Here is a 17,415-nt window from a genome sequence, read left to right as displayed (position 1 = left end):
CTTGAAAGTGCAGCTAGTTGCTCCTGACACCAAGGAAAGTCTTGCCCAACTTTTCATACGATTCTCTCAGATTTCTCACCATAGCTCTTGGCATTCAGGTCCTGACAAGGTTCTGTCCCTCATCATCTATATGCAAAGCTTTGTGTAGTGCTAATAATCATTTATTCTGGCTAAAGTTCTGGAAGCAACCAATTTGTGCTTGATATAAACAGGGAGAGATATGGGATCAGTTCCCCTTATTCCCACCTCTCGAATGACAACAGCAAATTATTATTTTGCACTGCCAGTTTAATCCCTTGAATGCTGTGACTTGACACCATCCTTCCTAAAAATCTAAGTACGGTATGTCTACAGGCTCAGTCTTATCTCCAATACATGTTGCTCTTTCAAAAACTTCAATAGATTAGTTCAATATGATTCCCTTTCCGCAAAACCTTACTGACTTTTCCTGATTACTTTAAGTTTTTCTAAGTACCTAACTACAACTTCATTAATAATTGTTGCTAACACCTTCCCAAAAATAGATATCAAACTTTCTCTTTTCCGTCTCAAACCCTACCACATTTAGGAAGTGAAGAGTTGTTAATTTCCAGTCTGATGGAACTTTGTCAGAATTTTGAAACTTTAACACTACTGCATTTCATATATCTTATGAGTAACTTCTTTTAAAACCCCAGGACAAATTCCATCAGGACCCTGAGATTTGTCAGGCCGCACCTCCATCAGTTTGCTCAGTACCATTTCCTAAAGGATTGCATTTGCCAAGCACCTCTCACCTTCCATTCTCCTGGCAGGTATTGCTGAAATATTTTTGTGAAGAGAAAAGCTAAATATTCGTCTATTACATTTGTCATTTCCTTATTATCTACTAATAACTCCCGAGTCACACGCTCTGAAGACTTACTTTATTTACCCAAAGAGAAAATGCTGGAAAATCTCAGCAGGTCTGGCAGCATCTGTAAGGAGAGAAAAGAGCTGACGTTTCAAGTCGAACTAACTCGAAATGTCGGCTCTTTTCTCTCCTTACAGACGCTGCCAGACCTGCTGAGATTTTCTAGCATTTTCTCTTTTGGTTTCAGATTCCAGCATCCGCAGTAATTTGCTTTTACTTACTTTATTTACTCCTTTTTAAATACCTGCAGAAATCCATGCTTTTTCTTACATTTCTAATTAGCGTCTTCTTCAATTTCTTTCTTTTTATTTATCTCCATCATTCTTTGCTATTCTTTGTAGTATGACAAATCAGTTGACCTGCCTCTCACCTTTCTGCAATTATATGTTTTTTTTCTGATGTTTGAGACTTTCGTTAATTTCTTTAGTCAACCACAGATGGTGGATCCTCACTTCAGAATTCTTTTTAGTAGGAATATACTTACACTGAGTAGTCTACAATATCCTCTTAAGTGTCTGCCACTGCATCTCTATTGATCTTTCCTATAGTATGCCAATGTCGATTCCCAGTGGAATTTTTTGACACAGATCTTCCTGAAGCTGGAGTGACTTTGGCATCAACATGAGCTGCTGATTTGTCTCAACATTTTGCAGCTCAATTATCACTTCCATTATGCTTGAAATCCAAAATGATTAATTTATTCACAGGAAAAGAGCAAGCAGGAATACTGATTGTTACAGGAAATGTCCTTTTTTTAAATTCAAATTTCCTGATGTTTGCAATCTGTTATTGCAAAGACTGCTGATCACTCTCTTTCAAAAATCAAAATCGATTACAAAGATGCCTTTGTATTACAACAGAACGAGAGTAGTTGTCAGTATGAACTGTTCTTTCAATGGAAAATGAATGCATGAGAAAAAATCGACATGTCAAAAACAAAAGTTAAACTTTCGAATGAAAACAGTAGCAAGGAACCATTTCAATTAAATTTTGAATAAACATGAATATTGAATTTTTCTGTACATAGATTGAAATCGTTTTTTTGCAATAATATTCAGATTGTGTTTTTATGGATAAGATGGTAAAGGTAAGCAAAATTTTAGATTTCAGGATCAGGATGGGACTCAACCCATCCTGGAAACAGGTACACCACTGTTCAAAACACCCCAGACTGTTGCATCTACATTTCTTGATACTTCATGAGCTTTTCATAGAGTCATAGAGATGTACAGCATGGAAACAGACCCTTCAGTCCAATCCATCCATACCGACCAGATATCCCAACCCAATCTTGTCTCACTTGCCAGCATGCAGCCCATATCCCTCCAAACCCTTCCTATTCATATACCCATCCAAATGCCTCTTAAATGTTGCAATTGTACCAGCCTCCACCACATCCTCTGGCAGCTCATTCCATACATGTACCACCCTCTGCGTGAAAAAGTTGCCTCGTAGGTCTCTTTTATATCTTTCCCCTCTTACCCTAAACCTATGCCCTCTAGTTCTGGACTCCCCGACCCCACGGAAAAGACTTTGTCTATTTATCCTATCCATGCCCCTCATAATTTTGTGAACATCTATAAGGTCACCCCTCAGCCTCCGACGCTCCAGGGAAAACAGCCCTAGTCTGTTCAGCCTCTCCCTGTAGCTCAGATCCTCCAACCCTGGCAACATCCTTGTAAATCTTGTCAAGTTCCACAACATCTTTCCAATAGGAAGGAGACCAGAATTGTACGCAATATTTCAACAATGACCTAACCAATGTCCTATACAGCCGCAATGTTAACAACTGAATTACGTAGAATTACTTTCAAAGGAATACCCATCTTATTCTCCCTGGATGAATCAACAATAAAACAATTAGGTATTAAGAATAATGATTCAAGTGATGAGTAGCGAACAACTTGCAAACTAGAGTGCTACTTAGCAAAAATGAATTAGTTAAACAGAATGCAGTTAAAAAGAAATACTGCACAGTTAAAACTGTGTTTTTTTTTATTCATCTGGAAGCAACTTGCTCTATCTGACATTGTTTCTGTGCCTTATGATTAAGAGCATGGCTTGTTTTCACTGGTCAGGACATCCAGTGTAGAAGTTGGGACGTCATGCTGCAGCTGTACAGATCTTTGATGAGGCCTCTTTTGGAATAGTCATAGACATAGTCATACAGTATGGAAACAAACCCTTCAGTCCAACCAGTCCATACTGACCTGACTGTGTTCAATTCTGATCTTCCTGTTATAGGAAAGATGTTATTAAACTTGAAAGGGTTCAGAAAAAACTTACACGGATGTTGTCAGGATTGGAGAGTTTGAGCTGTAGGGAATGGCTGAATAGGCTGAGAATATTTTTCCTTGGAGCGTCTGAGGCTAAGGGATGACCTTATAAAGCTTTATGAGGGGCATGAGTAGGGTGAATAGTCAAGATCTTTTTCCTATGGTGGAGGAACCCGAAACTAAAGGGCAGAGGTTTAAGGTGAGAGGGGAAAGACTTAAAAAGGATCTGAGGGGTATCCTTTTCATGCAGAGGGTGGAACATATATGGAACAAGTTGCCAGAGGAAGTGGTGGAGGAGAATACAATTACAACATTCAAGGGCATAATGAGGGGTATAGATAGAGTTAATGGTTGTCTTTTCCATAGGATGTGGTAATTCAAGACCAGGGGTCACATATTAAGATGAGAGGAAAGAGATTTAAAAAAAGACATGAGGGGCAAATTACTTACACAGAGGGTGGTTCATGTGTGGAATGAACTTCCTGAGGAAGTGGTGGATGTGGGTACAATTACAATATTTAAAAGACATTTGGATAGGAAAGGTGCAGGTAGGTGCGACCAGTTTAGTTTGGGATTGTATTTGGTATGGACTGGTTGCGCCGAATGATCTGTTTTCATGCTGTTTGACTCTATGAATAGGAAGGGTTTAGAGGGATATGAGCCAAATGCTGACAAATGGGACAAGGTCAGATTGGGATGTCAGGTCACCACAGATGAATTGGACTGAGGGGTCTGTATGACTCAATGAGGTTGGGAGGCAGTCAATATTGAGCATGAAGCTTCCTTGATAGTGTGGACAGGGTTATTTCACAAACAGGAGATTGTACCTTTAAATCCTAAGATTCAGACTCCAGCTGTGGTCTAAACCCTAAAATATTAAATTTACATAACAACACTCTCTTTAGATCTGAATTGCATCAAGACATCACATCAACTATCCATCTCTGGCCAATTAGCAGAAGATTAATTTTAGCCTATTAATCTTCTTAATCCTCCCTTGGTTTTATTTCCATTCTTTCAATTTGCATAGTTTTGCTGTCAGTTTCTCACATATATCAATGCTTTCATTGCAGTTATGTTCTGTATCAGTATGATCTTCACTATCCTTTGATTCACACTGAAGATTGAGAGGAATTTTATATTTTAATGTGAACATGAAACACACAATTTTTAACGGTAATATTTATTGCAAATCATTCCTAATAGTGTAGCATAATGACTCAATGCCATTTAAAATTGTGGGTACTCTTCCAAACAGGGTCATTTCTGAGAACCGGCAAGTTTACAGCCACGTACAATGGAATAATTATTTTCCCAAAGCTTACTGCATCTAACCTTCCCTTTCACCGAGATAAACATTGCTTTTTAAATAGGTGGATACATTAACATCTTTTTTGTACATTTGAATAGACACATATGTGGCTGCAGCACGCACGTGCTATTTTGAGAATCTAGAAATGGTGGAGTGCCATTTAAAAGAATTTTTGTCTATAACATAAAAGATGCAAAAATGAAGTCAGTGAATCCTTAACTGAAACAGGAAAAAAAATCCAAACTGGGCCTGACTGCATCTCTTTCAGAAAGCATATACAAAATGTTAGTCTGGTGTGGAAGAGCATAATTGATCACGTTTGAAACTGTTTATACTTCCTATTGGGGTGTATTTGAATCCTCATATTGACAGATGTTCTATCAACTTTTGGTCTGAGGGAAATATATTAGCTGTGTCTGGACTGCTGGTGATCTGGCTCTGATTAAACTGTTCGAACACTTGTTTTGCTGGCACATATGCAGCATGTAGTATATATCAGTTTTCTATTACATAGGTAGGGTACTTTTAGAGGAAACCAAAAAGAAGCCAGCATTGCCTGATTTCTATTAAGGTCTTGTTAAAACTTCTAATTTCTTCTCTATCCCAACTCTTCTCCTGGTCCAATTTTTGGGTGTCTGAAACAAAAATCAGACCTTTGTGTCTTATGACTCTTACAACTCCAATATTGATGAGTGGTGAAGAAGTATCTTTCAAACCTGAATTATGATGCGACTCAAGTTTTATCTCTGCCAGATTTCTTGCATATTCTACGAATTGAATCTTAGTCCTCATGTTAGCTTTACTACTGTTCTGGACATGTGGCTTTGATATACCTCTGCTCATGTGCTACTTCTTCAATTTTTCATTCCTTGCTCTTTCCTTGCTCCTAGGAAGATCTCCAAGTCCAAAGAAAAGTTTTTTTTAAAGGTAATAAAGTTTCCCTCCTCAAGTACCATCCCAGGCTGTGCAGTCCAGATTCCTACCAACCTTGGAAGAAAAAGCAAATCCCTCTAAATCTCCTGCTGTTCACCTTAAAATTATGCCCCCAATTACTGACAACTGCTGCCTATCCACTCTGACCATGCCCACAAAATCTTATACATATCAGATTCCCCTGTCAGCATTCTCTGCTCTACTGAGCCTATCCAGTCTCTTTTTGTAGCTAAAATGTTCTATCTCATGCAATATCTTGGTGAATATCCTTTGCATCCCTCCAATGCATCCACATTCTTCCTATAGTGCAGTGACCAGAACTGCATACAATATCCAGCTGTGACTTAATTCAAGTTTTCTACAGCTCTAACATAACCTTCCTGCCCTATAATCTGTGCTGTAACTGATAAAAGCAAGTATCCCACATTCCTTTTTAACTACCCTATTAACTTGTCCTGCTGCCTTCAGGGACATGTGGATAAGTACAGATCCCTCTGTTCCTCTGAGCTTCCTGATGTCCTGCCATTCCTTGATTACTCCCTTGCCTTGTTACTTCTTTCAAAGCACATCACCTCATACTTTAAGGTTAAATTCCATCTGCCACTGATCTGCCCATCTCACTGACCCATCTAAATTCTCCTGTAACCCAAGAGCTTCTTCCTCACTATTAACTGTGGTGAGATATTGTGTTATAAGTCTCTTTACTAACCCACCCACAAGTACCCTATATTTAATAATGCCATGTTCCCATTTCATTCATAACTCTTTACTATAACATATTTTCATTCATTCATTCATAAAACCATGGTTCTGTAGTGCATTTTGCTATTGCAATATGAACTAAATTAAAACATCCCTTCCAGTCTATTACTATTACCTCACACATTCAACCCTCATCAGACCTATTTACATCAAAAGCAATCTCTGAATAAATATAATCTACTCAGAAACAATACCCTCATCGTCATCATGTCTCCACAACTCAGCTGAAACTTTGGTAACATTTTAGTATTAATCAGCCCTTACCAACCATGTCTCAGGACCTGAATAGATTGCAGAACATCGAACAGTTTAGTAGGTACTTGTTGAATACATATTAAACAGGCCCGCTAAACACACTATCAAAACAGCGCCTCTGTGAAACTGCATGAATGAATGAAACTCACACCCGCAAATAGTAAACAATATCTCATGACCCAGCTGCGGTTATCAGTGTAATATCCTTTATTCTTTTATTAAGTACATGTATAATTTCTAACTTATTTAAAGTATGTAGGCCTAGTACTTTTATTAACATTTATTAACCGAAAAGTCAAAATGATTAACACCTCTTAATTATGCAAGTTGACTGGATAGAAAATTTTAATCCTATCAGAAGTAGCAGCCAGCACTTAGCAAGTGTTTAAACCATGTCTGCTTCCCCAGGACAGAGTGACCCAAATCTTTGTGTATAATAGATGAAATGATGTAACACCATAATGACAGAATTTTCATGTATGTAAGAATGGTGTATAAAGAGGCTACTGTAAGAACTGTGCTTTGGGATTCCACCACCGCTTCAAACTATGCTGCTGCGTTTGCTGAATAACAAGGCTATTTTCGCCATTCACCAATTTCGGTGGTTAGATTAGATTTAGATTAGATTTAGATTAGATTACTTACAGTGTGGAAACAGGCCCTTCGGCACAACAAATCCACACCGACCTGCCGAAGCGCAACCCACTCAGACCCATTCCCCTACATTTACCCCTTCACCCAATACAATGGGCAATTTAGCATGACCAATTCACCTAACCTGCACATTTTTGGACTGTGGGAGAAAATCGGAGCACCCGGAGGAAACCCACGCAGACACGGGAAGAATGTGCAAACTCCACACAGACAGTCACCCGAGGCAGGATATTGAACCCGGGTCTCTGACGCTGTGAGGCAGCAGTGCTAACCACTGTGCCATCTTGCCGCCCACTCAATTTGAGCACAATCCCACACTGTGCAGCCAATTTTATAATATTCACAAACCTCCTTACCATTCCCACACCATTCTCATCTATATGTTTATACACATCTTAAACAATCAGGGACCCAGCACCAACCCTTGTGGTGCACCATTGGACAGTCTCCAGTCACACTAGCGCTCTGTTTCCTACCACCAAACCAGTTTTAGATCCATCGTGCTTGTAGATTCTTTTTCATCAATTTTTCATGTGGGACCTTAGCAAAGGCTTTTCTGAAATCCATATATACTACAGCAACTGCACTATCTTCTGTAATTCTGACAAGGACTTATGGACTCCTCATAGACTTGCAACAATGAGTATATTGTGATAGATTGCAGACATTGACCAAACATCATCAATAGATATTAAGAGTTAAGATAACACTTAAAATTCCTACAGTGAGATATGGAGTAATCCTTAAGACACAAGCAAGTATAAGGTGATTCTGTTACTGGTCATGACTTCACAAACAATTAAGGAGCTTTGTCAAACATGCCATATGTGTCAGATTATGGGAAAACCACAACCTACAATGAAACCAGCCCCTCTAATACTCATGGCAGTTTTTGGGAGAATCATTTATTGGAATATTGGTTGACTGTGTAGAACCTTTGCTTGAAGAACAAGTCATTAGTATATCCTTACTTTTATGGATATGTAATTAGGACTCCAGAGACCATTTGGAACATTTCATATCCTATCCTTTCATTATCTGAGAAATAAATTTTGGTCACAGTAGGCTCTTATTTCCCCAAAGTCAATTTTTGCAGACAAAGTTACTTTATTTTTCTTTAATTGTACGTCTGTGTGCTGGCCTCTTCAGAAGAGTGAATATTTATACTTTTACATTTGGAACGGTGTGTTGTCAGCCTTGCATCTTTGTCAAGTAAATCTTGTTTCTGTAATAAACCAACAACTTTGTTGTTTATGAGAGAAACCTGGTTGATGAATCTTTTTATTCTGACCCTGATATTATTAAAGTATGTAACTGGATATCTCAGTAAATGTGTAAAACATTTTCAATATACGTTGTGACCAATTGAGTAGTGCGACTGTAGAGATATAGTGCACTCATCTAACCTCGGTCATAACACTGTGAACTTTAATCTTGCATCTTCTAAGCACCATTTTACATGTCAACCCTCCTTTCCACATTCCCACTGTAATAAAATCATGATTTATTACATGGTGCTCTACAAAATGAACAGCTTCCTGATTGTTTCCCTCTTTATACTGGGCTGTTTAACACTCCAGCTTCCATACCTGATCCCCTACTATGATATTGTCTTCTCTTCGTATATGCAGTTGAGCGACCAATATAAGAATGATTTACCAAACATTTTTGGATTAGTCACCACAGGAAAAATCACAAAAGTGCTCGAAGGCAGATTATGATGGAAGTTAACACTGCCCTGTCTGAAAGTGCCACCTCACATACTCTTCAGGTTAATGGAAATCCACCTCACATAGTACAGGACAAGTTTGTTGTCTGGAGAGAAAATGGCCATAATTAGTATCTCTTACACAAAGCTTTGCTGGAAGTGCTAACTTGGCTGCAAAAATGTAGTTGATTCCTTCATTTCCCCAGAATGGTGAGCTCAGTTTGAACAGGCAGTTTGCTAACAAAATGATACGGATGTCTGCCATAAGCTACATCAACTGCAAGTGTGCAATTTTACCATTTACTGCCACAAATTATTTTGAGATGGAACATCCATAAAGTGGTAACTAGGAAGACCACTTGTTCTACTTAAAGTCTTCCAATCTAAGATATCCTAATACCCTCATACCGTTGCCTCCATCCAAGAATGTCGAGGCATTTGCATGTATTACTCCATTTGGAAAAGAGTTCCAAACATTCACCAATGATTTTGACAGTAGAATTTCCTGGTAGTAGTCCTATAATTACTTCCTTAGCTAATACCACACCATTCCTTCAACTCCACTGTTTGACTGGTAAAATGAAAGAAACTATAGAGTACCTGTATACAAATCTATGTCCTCATATACCCTCCCAACATTATGTCTATACTGCTCTGTAAAACAAATCTATTACATTTCAAAACTATTATTGTTACAATCCAAGGTGTATTTGTAAATCTTAACTTGTCTTCTGGCTGTGAATATTCTATCTTATCCATCCATGCCAAATACTTTCCAATTTCAACGTCATTCTTCAGCATAATGGCAACTCAAAATTACATGCCTCTTCCAGTCATCTTAACATCATCAAACATCCTGGTACCAATACCCTAGTTTTCAAACAGCCAAGTAAAACTGATAGCACAACAGAATTAGAGGAAGTTTGGGACCATATCATACCTGAACTCAATCCATCAACTCAAAAGGTTTTAATATCTGGTGTCTCAGGAAAAGTTAAGCTCCTAATAACTGAAAATGCTACTGGTCTGCAAGCAGTCAGGACGATTATTCATTGCTTTTTATCCACTGCAATGTTATTTGTCTGGAAAAATCAGGCATTCTTTCACATACTAGGCCTAATCATTGATGGCAGGATCAAATGAGTCAAGCTTCCCAAATAACAGCATGATGCCAGAAATGTTTATTCCAACTCAAAAATCACTGTTGTGAGCGAATTGTTTTCATGCACATTTTGTTCTCTCTTGTTGCTATTGAAATAGCTACACGGAAGCCAATATCCCATCACAAAGTCACCCTTTTATTTACATGTGTACAGTACATAGGCTTTGACCAGTCAGTTCAAAACCAGTCCCAAGACTGAGGAGACTGTCTCAATCTCATGTTTATATGTGTCAGCCAGGGTTCCCTGATTGACCCAAACAAGGATCTCATACTCAATGAGATCAACCTGGCCCTGGTCCTAATCACTACACATGATTTCATTGATTGTTTTGCTACAGGTAGTCGGCCTATGGTGCCCCACAGAATTCAGCTTGGGGTTTGCATGAAAAAACTGCTTTTATCACTTACTGTATGGCAAGGACAGAGAATCATTATTTGGTAGCATGGTCCCTCAATGTTGCACCTTGTGAGATTTCAAACAGTGAAATATGCATTGAATTTATAGTCACTTTGGGATATAAAAGATGTGCATGCAACAAAATTAAATGCTGTATAGCTATGAAAAATGTGAAAAAGAATAGTTGCCTTTGTGTTTCCCTTGCCAACTTGAGAATCCATGGTAAGAAAAATATTTAATAACTTTTTGTGCTTTGCCCCATAACTTTAATATATCTAGATATGTCTGAAATATGATATATGAGGTACAAACTTCAATGAAATGTCATTAAAGTAGTTTCAGTTTCTGTTATTCCTGTAGGTGCCAAGGCAATAAGGATTGTCAATGTTGAAGATGTCACATTGTGTGACACAAAATAGCAGATATTTCATCGTAATAGATTTCTCAAACAGGCCATGAGGGTGTGATAAATTGCTGAAATTGCTTTCTTAAACTTTATTCAGGCAGAAATCTTTTCTCAGTAACAGAATTTTCCAAAGTCAAAATAAGGGTTTAAACAAAATGTTTAGAAGTCATATTTCATAAAAAAAACATGATTGCATTTATCCACTGAATTGTATTTTACAACTTTCAATATCTTCACTCAAAATTTGATTGCCTCAGCCTCTCTCAAAAGCTTAAGATTGGAGTTAATGTTTTTGTTCAGCCCTGTGACTCTGTTAGCTAAATTTGGATTCTGCATTTTCAAACACTGGTAATACGCTTCATTTTCCAGGATAGACAGGCAGGATCCTGGAAGAATACAGCAAGCCAGGCAGCATCAGGAGGTGGAGAAATCATTGTTTTGGGTCTAACCCTTCTTCAGGATTGGGGGTGGGGGTGTGGGTGAGGGGAGCTGCAGATAAAAGGGGAAGAGGGGTGGAGTGGTGAGGTAGTGAAAGTAAGCACAGATAGAAGGTACAGCATGGTTGATTGATAGGAAGAATGAATCCCGTTGGAGGCTGGAAGGAAGTATCGGTACGTGGAATGGAAGGGAGGAGGAAGGGCTGGAAAGGGCATTGGGATGGGAAGGGAGGTTACTTGAAATTAGAGAATTTGATGTTGAGTCCTCTGGGCTTTAGGTTGCTGAGGCTGATGATGAGATGTTGTTCCTCCAATTTGTGGTCTGATTCACTGTGGCGATGTAGGAGTTTGAGAATGGTCATGTCGGATAGGGAATGGGAAGGGGAATTGAAATGGGCAGTGACCGGGAGGTCAGGTCAACCCTTGCGGGTCCAGCTGAGATGCCAGGTGAAACGTGTCTTTAGTTTATATTTAGTCTCACCAAATAGAGAAGATCACATTGGGAACAATGGAGACAGTAAAGTAGGTTGGAGGAGAGGCAGGTGAACCTCTATGTCACCTGGAAAAAATTGTTTGGGGCCCAGGATGGAGGTGAGAGGAGTGGTGTGCCAGCAGGTTTTGCATCTTTTATGGTTGCAGGGGAAGGTACCCGGGGGTTCGGGTGGATTGGTGGGGAGAGTGATGCAAACCAAGGTGTGATGAAGGGAACAGTCCTTGTGGAAGACAGCGAAGGATGGAGAAGGGAAGATGTTCTTGTTGGTGGGGTCTGACTGGAGTTGGCGGAAGTGTTTAAGGATGATGTTGGATGCAGAGACTGGTTGGGCGGAAGGTGAGGGGGGAACCCTTTCTGTATTACATTTGGAGAGGGGTTTTGAGCAGTGGAGCGGGGAATGGAAGAGGTCCGGTGGAGGGCTGTCTGGATGACAGAGGGGGAAAAGCACAATACTCAAAATAGATGGACATCTGGGATGCTTTGGAGTGGAATGTTTCCTCTTCTGAGTAAATGCGACGGAGATGGAGGAATTGTGAAAACAGGATGGAGTTCTTGCAGGATACTGGGTGGGAGGAGGTGTAGCCCATGTAATTATGGAAGTCTGTGGGTTTACAGTAAACATCTATCCAAAGATCATCACCAGAGATGGAAACGAAGAGGTCAAGAAGGGGAAGGAAGCAGCTGATCATAGATCATACAAATTTAAGGTCGGGTTGAAAGTTGTAGGTGAGGTCAATGAACTGCTCCATTCAGCCTGCGTGCAGGATAAGCACTGACACAATCATTGATATAACAACGGAAGAGTTGGGGAACAGTGCCAACAACTTCCACACAGCCCTTAAATTCATGTGCCTCTCATCCCTTTCTTGAACTCTTTGTTCCCACTAATCTTAACCACATTGTATGCTTTACTTTTGCTTTTACGTTTTGTCCCTGATTTTCCTTGTCAGTCATGGTTGTATCTTATTCCCCTAAGTATGTTTCTTCTTCCCAGGGATGAATTTCTGCTGTGCCTCCTAAACTAACCCCAGAAACCCCTGTCATTGCCGCTCCTCCACGTTCCCTTCTCGGCTCCCCTTCTAATCAACTCTGGCCAGCTCCTCCCTCATGTCTTTGTAATTACCTTTACTCATTATAATAATGTTGTGTGTGATTCAAGCTTCTCCCTCTCAAACTGTCAGAGGTCAGGGGGGTGGATTTCTATCATATATTATGGTCACAGCCTCCGAGGGCTTTCTTCACCTTAGCTTCCCGAATTAAATCTGCTCAATACACACCATCAAATCCAGAATTGCCTATTTCCTACTCGCCTCCATCACAAGCTGCTCCAAAAGATATCTCATATACATTCCATCAATGCTATTTCCTGGGATCCACTACTAACCTGATTTTCCCAGTCCACCTGTACATTGAAATCTCTCTTGGTTTTTGTAATTGTGCCTTTCTTACATGCCTTTTCTATCTCCTGATTAATTATCTACCTACATCCTGACTACTGACCTCATCAGGGCCTTTTATCCTTTGCAGTTCTTCAACTCTACTCACACTGATTCTATGCCTTCCAATCATACATTGCTTCTTGCTATTGATTTACTTTTGTTTCTCCCAAACAAGATAAACCCAAACTCTCTGGCATTGAACTATCGAAAGGACAGGAAGTGTATTCTCGGATACTTATCTCCCACACTGATCTAATTGCAGTCACATCTCAGTGATACCCACAAAGTTAATTTCAATCTCCACTATGAGCTCATTCATTGATGTAGTTACTATGAGCCACATTGGGATCCACCAGCTGCCACATCATGTTGGACTTACTGTGTGGTTACAGCAGGTACCTTTATCAGGGACAGTGAAAGAAATTTCTATGTTTGTAATACCAACTGGGCTGTATCAATTCAAAGTGATGCCCTCTGGAATGAAGAACGTGCCTGCCACATTCCAAAGACTCAGGAACAGAGTTGTGGCTGGGTTAACAAACTGCGCACTGTATTTGGATGATGTAGAACTTTGTGCCAAACTGCAGCATTGTAGTGGCACCATTAACCGATTTGCTGAAGAAGACCACAAAGTTTCGGGAGACAGAACAATACCAGGAGGCATTCGATCATTTGAAAGCAATATTAATCACTACACGAGTTTTAGCTACACCAAACTTTTCAAAACCTTTTAAAGTTGCCATCAATGCTAGTGACATAGGAGTTGGAGCTGTACTGCTACAGGAAGATAATGATGGTATTGAACTGCCAGGTGGCCACTTTTTCGAAGAAACTCAACATCCACCATAGGAAACACGCCACGATCGAAAAAGAACTATTGCGTTTGGTTTTGGCCTTACAACATTTTAATGTCTATGTCACAAACAATGAGTCGGAGACAGTTGTGTATAAGGATCACAATCCACTTACATTCTTGGAATGCTTTAAAGATAAGAACATGTGACTATTTCATTGGAGTCTTAAGATACAGACTTTTAATTTACATATGGTACATGTTGCAGGTCGTAAGAATGCAATTGCAGGTGCATTATCGCAGATTTAACTGATAAACTGTAGTTAAGATTGATATGTATTCAGTTATATTTATGTGGGAAGAAGTTAATGTGAACTTAGATTAAAATCATATATATCATGATATAGTGGTTAAGAAATAGAGAAAAAAGAAGCCATCTTTCCATTTTGATGGGTTTTTTTTCTTGAGGGGATGTGTTATGAAGGTGTAGAGGTAGTATACCTTTAAGAGAATTGAAAAGCTAGCAAGGGCAAAGCATAGAGTTCGGAACAAAGTCACACTTGGTTGAAACAGCTAGCGGCAGCTGGGTGCTGTGAAACAACAACAACCTCAAATTCGGCCAATCAGTTTAAATTATGCCCCAAGATACCAAAATCCAATCAAATTTGACTTTAGTATTTTGATAATATTAAAACCAATGAAACAATCTCAAATTTTGGGGTATAAAACTAGACATTTTGAACAGTTAGGGGAAGAACTACCAAAAGACCAACAAATGTAGACTGAGCTGAGGAGCTCTCTAAAAGGTACTTGTCTATAGTAAGTTTGCACAGCAGAACATCGAAAAGACGATAGAAGAAAATCTGCAGCGGAAGATACAAAGAGAAGATTCGACAGATGACTGGTTTTGAAAGCTGAAGTTTTAAAATAAATCTTAATCGGGATTTGTTATCAGACTAGTATTGTAGAGTGGGGTGTAAAAGATAGGTTTAAGGGAAAGAAGTTGTAAATAGTATATTCACTGTTGGACTTATAGACTAAAGTTGTTAATTGTTACTTTAAATGTGACCTCTAGGATAGCTCTTTGCCTCTTAATTTTAACAGATTACAACTGTGGAGCATCTACTATTATCTGCATGTTGCGGATGGCATGTTCAGTGAGGTGGTCTCACTGTAGGTAAAGACTGAACAGACAGAAAGGGCACTAGTGACCATCAGACAGAGCAGAGGATGGTGGCTGGTACAGGAGTCCCCTGTGCCTCCCACCCCCCCCCCCCCCGACAAATCGACTTCGGATTCTGTTCGGGGAGATGACTGTGTTGGAGAAGGCAACAGCAGCCAATTTCACGGCACCTTTTGAGTCCTGTTCTTTCTTCTGCAACTCAACTCCCTAGATTCTGTTTACAGGAAATCATGTCATTATTATCAATATGTGCAACAATCTCAGTCTGTATGCCCTGCAATTGCTCAGTAACATCCCTGATTCTTGTACCAGGAAGGCAACATACTACCTTGGAGGCTTTTTTGCAGCTGCAGTGACTCCTATCTGTTCTTCTTACAATCGAATCCCCCACCACTATAGCTCTGCTGTTCTTCTCTTATATAGCTGCGCCAGCCATGGTACCATGAAATTGGCTGCTATTGCTTCCCCCCACACAGTCATCTCCCCAAAAAGAATCCAAAGTAGACTTGTCAGGGGGGTGTGGGGCACAAGGGACTCCTGTACCAGCCACCATCCTCTACTCTGTCTGATGGTCACCAATGCCCTTTACCTGCAGTGTAACCACTGGACATGCTACCCACAACATGAGGAGAATGGTGGATGCTTCACAGTGAATCCACCCACACCTGCAGCTCAAAAATGTGGTTAGCCAGTAGCTCCAGCTGGATACACGTCCTGCACACATGGTCACTAAGGAGAACTGAAGCTTTCATGATTCCATAGTTAAACTAACAAAATTTGCAGTATTATCTGGCTTAGTTCAATTCTTTCCTCTAAAACTCAAAAGGACAACAATAATTTGTACCTTTATAACATTTTTAATGTAAAACAAATGCCACAAAGTGCTTTAAAGGAGTCTTATTAAGCAAAGTTTAACATGAACTACATGAAACAATATTCACACATCCACAAACAAAATGTAGAAGAAGTAGGTTTTAAGGAATGTTCCAAAGAAGGAAGGAGAAATAAAAAGGTGGAGAGATTTAGAGTGGAATTCCAAGGTTTAAAATTTAGGTAGCTCAAGGAATGGGCACCATTGTTTTACTTTATTGCTTCAGGTGATTTCAGCATCTCTAGCAGGGCCAACATCTGTTGCTCTTTGCTAACGGCTCTTGAATGAAGGTGATGAACTGCCTTTTTGAACCACTGCAGCCATCTAGTAAAGGTAAGAGCACTACTAGGAAGGCAGTTCCAGGATTTTGCCAAAGTGACAGTAAAGGAATGTGATATAGAGCGTACATTTTATTAAACAGCACCTATGGGACCAAGAGTATGCCAGTTGATCAAATATTCCAGATAATCAAGTGATAAGCATAATCGCAGTAAGGAGAATTGACATTTCGGGCCAATCATCAGGATGAAGGACTCCGGCCCAAAATGTTGATTCTCCTGCTCCTCAGATGCTGCCTGACTTGCTGTGCTTTTCCAGCACCACACTCTCGACTCTGATCTTCAGCATCTGCAGACCTCACTTTCTCATAACCGCAGTAAGCTTCACTTGCTTAGGGTTTCGAGACATCAACATCCCTCAAAACAATTTATATAAAAACATCAATGTAAAAGCATATGGTAAGTAATAGAAATGGAACGCAGGCATAGACACATCTCTGTTATACTTTACTCACAGCATAAATACTCATGGTCAATCATGGTATATAATTTTTGCCAGTTTATCGAGCATGCTGGTTGACAAGGTGTTGGTTTAACCTGAGTTTGCTGTAGTGACAAATTTGACATGGGGGTGTTGCTTGCAAGAGAATAATATGAAGCCTGTTTTAAGACATCTGCTGCTTACATCCTAATTTGTGGAAGTTGCATGTTTGGAAGGTGCTGTCAAAGAAGCCTCGACAACTTATTACAGCATAAGCTATATGTGGTGGATGGGGTAACGATCAAATAGGCTACGTTGTCTCAGATTGTATCAAACTTCTTGATTATTGCTGAAGCTGCATGGAGACTTTACTCAGGTGCTTTGTAGATTGTGGGTAGACTTTGGGGAACAAGGAAGTGAGTTATTCATCATAGAACACCCAGCCTCTGTCGCAGTGTTTAAATAGCTGGTCCAGTTAGAAACTAGGAGGAATAGGGCATTCAGGCTTTCAATATTCAATACGATCATGACTGATTCTCAAGAAAATGCCATTTTCTTGATTTCCACCCTTACCCCTTGAAACCATCAAAATATAAAATTTATCTCTTTCTCGAATATATTCAGCTTTCAGTGGTAGAGAATTCCACTCCCCTTTGAGTAAAGAAAAGTTTCATTGTCTCAGT

At 39.6% G+C, this 17,415-nt stretch overlaps 1 protein-coding gene across 1 annotated transcript in view; it reads right to left on the bottom strand.

The window, feature by feature from the left end:
* LOC132818253 (neuronal PAS domain-containing protein 3) overlaps nucleotides 1–17,415 on the bottom strand; it is a 1,297,641-nt gene that overhangs the window by 273,793 nt on the left and 1,006,433 nt on the right. The window lies entirely within an intron of this gene.

The sequence above is a fragment of the Hemiscyllium ocellatum genome, chromosome 8, assembly GCF_020745735.1.
Source record: "Hemiscyllium ocellatum isolate sHemOce1 chromosome 8, sHemOce1.pat.X.cur, whole genome shotgun sequence".
Taxonomy (NCBI): Eukaryota; Metazoa; Chordata; class Chondrichthyes; order Orectolobiformes; family Hemiscylliidae; genus Hemiscyllium; species Hemiscyllium ocellatum.
This window is presented reverse-complemented; position numbering and strand designations above follow the sequence as displayed.